Source organism: Salvia miltiorrhiza, chromosome 3 (genome assembly GCF_028751815.1).
Source record: "Salvia miltiorrhiza cultivar Shanhuang (shh) chromosome 3, IMPLAD_Smil_shh, whole genome shotgun sequence".
Classification (NCBI taxonomy): domain Eukaryota; kingdom Viridiplantae; phylum Streptophyta; class Magnoliopsida; order Lamiales; family Lamiaceae; genus Salvia; species Salvia miltiorrhiza.
In genome coordinates, this window is record NC_080389.1 from 20,060,665 (window position 1) to 20,065,998 (window position 5,334).

General features: G+C 36.1%; 1 long non-coding RNA gene across 1 annotated transcript; it reads left to right on the forward strand.

Moving 5' to 3' along the window:
• Positions 1-1,057: 1,057 nt before the first annotated feature.
• Positions 1,058-4,099, forward strand: LOC131018042 (uncharacterized). Its single transcript, XR_009099996.1, has 3 exons — positions 1,058-1,445; positions 3,104-3,182; positions 3,813-4,099. It is a non-coding gene; the product is annotated as an uncharacterized LOC131018042 (long non-coding RNA).
• The last annotated feature ends 1,235 nt before the right edge of the window (positions 4,100-5,334 follow it).

Consider the following 5,334-nt stretch of genomic DNA (forward strand, 5'->3'; position numbering starts at 1 on the left):
CTAACAAGGGAATAGTGTAGGAATTGATGTGTTGGATGAAAAATCGAGACATACGTGTAGTGCCGTGATCTAGTTTCTCCTAGTTCCTGTAATAATTCTCCAATTCTCGTTTAATAAATACTCGTCGTATTTATATAAATTAAATCCTCAATCTTGAGATTTAATACGTGAAAGTCGAAATTAATTCGCGACTTAGTACTAAACATATAAAGCGTGAAATAATAAAATTATTATTAACATAAACTCGAGTTATAATTCTAGCAATTCGATTTAAATAACACGATTTATGAAATCGGTTATAAATCTAAAATTTCTAATACTATTGATTAAATCAATCAACTGGTAATGCAAGGTCTCAAACGTGTAGCTAAACCAATAATTTAATTATTGGTTTGATTCATGATTGAATATTAAATCGCAGCTCTGTATCTCTTATACAGACTTTTGCTGAAATAATATTATCTGAATAAAATAGTCACAATAAATAATTAAAAGAATTTTATAACTAATGCACATGTTTAATCTAATATATATTTAAAAGAGCGGGGCATTACACACAATGTGTTTCATGTCTCTCAGTTAAGAAAGTATGTGTTTAATCCAAAGCATTTGATTAAGCCAGATAAAGTAGTCCTAGCCAGGACTAAAGTTATGAAGAGAAACCAGTCCAGATACTTGATCGCAAGGTTCAAGTTTTATGAGACAATAATTTTGTTCTCATCATGAAGTGGAACCATCACAGGATGGAAAAGGCCACAAAAGAGATGAATGAAATGAAAGACTAGTATCCCCAGCTAGATTATCAAGGTATGTAATTTCGGGGACGAAATTTTTTTAAGGAGGGAGGGATGTAATACCCCGTTTCCTCGAGCTAAGTTTAGAATAATTTTTAAACTTAGATTTAAGATGATTCACGCCGGATTGAGAAAAAGAATTTATCTTTAATTCCAACAAAAATGATTTACAAAAACATTTGTAAATTTAGTTATTGGATTTATATGCATTGCATATTTATTTAATTTAGCATTCAAGTATTTTCACGAGCTATTTATTTAAGCAAACACTGAACGATTATTACAGTTTTCATAGTACAACCCGGGAGACTTTTTATTTTATTCAATCACCTACCTCTCCACCACACTAATCTTTTTCCCTACCACCACTAATATTTTCTTTTCCCTACCACTAATCTTTTTCCCTACCACCACTAATATTTTCTTTTCCCTACCACTAATCTTTTTCCCTACCACCACTAATTTGTTTTCATACCACTACGCTTTGTAAAAAAAAAAATAGCTTTTAGTCATGCCCTTATATCCTTACTTCTCTCTGCACAACCAAAGTTGGAATTCATAGAAGCCTTTAAGCTCCAAGAGTAGTATCAAAGTAAGGGAGAGCGTGGGAAACCTAGGGCGTAAAGTTAGAGTGAAGATTGTGCTTCGAGGGTGAGTTTTCTTTGGTTTTTCTCAATAGAAAATGCTTTAAGACCATGGATTGTTACACATATGTGTGCTATATTATGTGAGGATATGTTTTATGATTTTGGATGATTATTTTGGTAGAGTTTATTGGGTGAAAAACCGTGCATGAGGTAAGGCAGTGAATCTGCCATAAGCACACTGCTTCGGCAGTGTATTGCAAGGCGATTCCAGCCATCCAAACGGTTCCCAAAAATTCCCAAATTAATTGTGTATCGTGTTTATTATGTTTTCTATACTATGGTAAAATTTAAGAATATTTAGAGCTCTCATGTTTTATTTATGAATTTTTAAACATCACTGCCCATCTGGAATATATTTTTTGTAAACCATGTTTGGGAGGCCATAAGTCAAGTTTCAGTCGGTGAAAACCTTTGAAACTTGAGTATGTCACTCTAGACTCCCGTATCTTTCGTTTGGCATCGGCCTCACCATTTTTGAGTAAGGGAAACAACCGGTATAAATTCTTGAAATCTAGTTCTTATTCCTTGTACCATCCAGTAGGTTTTACAAACCTACGACTTTGAGGTCTCAAAGTCCGACTTAAATCTTTGATTATCAAGCATATCTTTCTACTGAATATTCATTGACATATTGGGAACTTACTTGTTCAGTTTTAGAATTTTTGGTGAAGCCTAAAGTGGTTTTTCCGATTTATGTTCTGAATCTGCCAAACTTGAACTCTTTTTGTGCACTGAACTTTAGACAGTCATATCTTCTAAACCATGAATTTTCTTGGAGTAAATCCAACTGGAGAGTGTTATGATCTCTCCCTAGTTTCCTAATTGACCCTTGGGGTTCCCAGTGGAGTTTTGTAAAGGGAGATATGAATTTTTAAAGAAAGCCCACTGACTTGGTTGTAATCTGGAAATCTGAAATTTTTATATTTTTGTTTGTTAAATACCCATCTTTGAGAGGGCATATCTTGCTCGTTTGAACTGTTTTTCATTCGATTCAAATTGGAGAATGATCCTTGAAATGTCTAGTTTCCAGAATGTCTTTTGGAGCCTTATTTGGAGATCCGAGGCAGATTTGGTGTCTGTTGCAAAACAACCCCTTAAGTGCTCAAGTTGTTGAATTATTTTCTATGTATCAAAGTTTATTTTAAAGGATGCTTCATGAAAGATTTAGTATATGTGCGTAACGAGTTTGGGGCTTTGATTTTTTTATCTCACTTGGGCTTTTATTTTTTAATTCAAAGTGGACTGCCTTATTAAATAAATTGGGCTGCATTTTTACTAAGAAAAATGACTTGGTTTAAATTTACTAATTAGACTCTGATAAAGTTTAATTATTTATTTCTTTAAAGAATGATTTCATATTAATATTAATTATTATTATGTGCATATTTTAAGTGATTACTTTTTATATATTAAGCATGACATGAAGTTTGCATTTGCATCATGCAATAAAGACATTCATGATTTAATTGGTTTTGATTATAATTTCAATTATTAAAAGAAAATCGAGTAAGGATATTGTTGGTGTCCTTAGCTCAAGAATTAGTTTTCAATTTTTATTATTAAATTTGAAAACCCGGCGTGATGAATCAAGTATGTTTAGTACATCCACAAATACATTAAGATTAGTTTCATGAGACCTATTAAGGATAGAATTTCTTGTAGGCTTTGTGACCAGGGGGATTAGCGCTGCTTTCCCAAGACAGGTTTTTATGTGTATGATCTTCAGGCTTTGCCTATCCAGGTGGGCTTACTTTCCAAATGTACAAAGTATGATTGAGTTATTAAGCTCTAAATGTTTCAATAAAATGCAAATTATTTATTTAATGTAATGAAAACTGTTTATCCAATAAAATGTTTATGTGCACTCTGCTCTGTTTAAGGCTCGCAATTCATGGATCGATCGAGGTTCTCTTATGGCCTAACACGCTATTTGAGAATTGTGTACACTTGTTAGTTGTTTCGGTGGGTTGATCTCCATCGGGCACTAATTCATGTAAGAGGCGTTATAAGGGTGCTTGGCTGGACGTGTTCTGGAGCATGTATCATGTAAGGCCTGCCTGGGTAGCGTCCCGAGGTCAATTCAACTTGTCTGAGTTACGTCCTCAGGGCAAGTGCAATGGGAAAAATGGATCCGTCGGTGGCTAGAGGTCCGGGATCACAGCGAGTAACAGAAAGGGAGTGTGACATGTGCGCACAAATGAAAGAAAATGTTTTAACATGCTTAGAAGTACTTCTTTCAATTTAAAACCTTCTAAGTCATGTCAAGTATGATTGGATAAACTGTCTTTATTAAAATATGAAATGTTTCAGAAAATGCATGCCCACTAAGTACATTAGTACTTAGCCCAAAAATACTTTCAAATGTTTTCAGGTTGGCTGGCCGGTGCTGACGGGACGGAGCTGAGGTTAGCGATAAATTCCTATGTTAGACTTCCGCTGTAGCAATTACTCATATCAGTCTTTTGTTTTTCCAACTTAAGATCTTCATGTTAAATTTCAAATGATATACCTGACCGAGCTTAGACTCTTCACTACTAAATTTATGCCAATGAATGTCGGTTGTCAGAAGCATGAAACAAAACTTGTGATCCAAAGGGGCATAGCCCGACTTTCTATCCTATTTCGGGTTTTTACAAGGTTGTTCCTTGTTTATTTCTATGAATTAGTTGCACCTCGATTATATTTATTCATTCAAGAATTGGGGTGTGACACGGACGGAGAAGTCTTGGGAATATTCTAATACTCACTTCTAATTGCCGTCATCTATTAATCATTCCAATTGTAGGAATGGGCGGCTCTGGTAAGACCACTCTGGTGAAGCATGAAATCAACGCCTAATCTAAAAAGCAATAATCGAGACAGGATTTACGTGGTTCGGTCGTTAAGACCTACATCCACGGGTGTTCTTCGAGTTCTTCCACTATATTGTGAGATAATTACATTGTACAGGTGTTGCTTCAAAATAATCTATCATCCCTTAATGCTAATGCTAACCTTCTATTTATAGGTGTGAGAGTGAGCCCTAAAGGCCTTAGGCCCATGAGCACTAATAATTGGATTTAGGCCCTTTAATTTGTTAATACCCTTTAGTCTTGATTTTATCCATTTGCGCTATCCTTCGTTGCTCATGTTGAGTAGCTCCCTTGAGCTGCGCAGGCTAGTCTTTGCTGCCGAGTAACCTGGGTAGTCTGCGCCGCCAAGTCCCGTAGTCTGCGCTACCGAGTCCCTTAGTCTGCACTGCCGAGTCCCTTTATTATCTAAGGTCTTCAATTAAACCTGCGCTGGTTGGCCTCATTCAATAAGAATAATAATAGCAATAATAGTAATCAAGTGAGATGTTCCTGTATTGCTAAGCACAGCGCTGATGAGTATTCTAGTCCTCATCAGCTACTCCCCCCTAATCTGGTTGAACTGTGTCTTCTTTGTTCAACCAGTGGTGCGTGATATAGAGTCAGCGCTGTGCTGCTCACCTGAGTAGGGTCTAAGTGTTTTTTTTAGCCCTGCAGCCCTGTAACTTATCCTGAATCGAGTACTTGTAAGCTTGCAAAATAATCAATGATAGAATAGTGCATCCCTGCCAATTTGTCAACACAAAAATATCCCAACTCTGTCAAAATATTTAGGATAACAACAAGAATAATAAGAGTGAATCAATTCCCTTTCGAACGTGCTCGTTGAGCCATTTTTTGATTGTTACAGCTCGCAACTAAGGCAGCTCTGGGAGCTCGCGACTTAGGCGGCTCTAAGATTTGAAGTTTTTGCAATTAATGCCCCTGTTCCTTAGGTTTTGAATTTTTTTATTCCTAAAAATAGGATATAAGAGGTGACGGGGGTATACACCCCCTTCTCCCCCTAGTGTCGTGCGCGTACTTTAGAAGTCAAGCACGATTGTC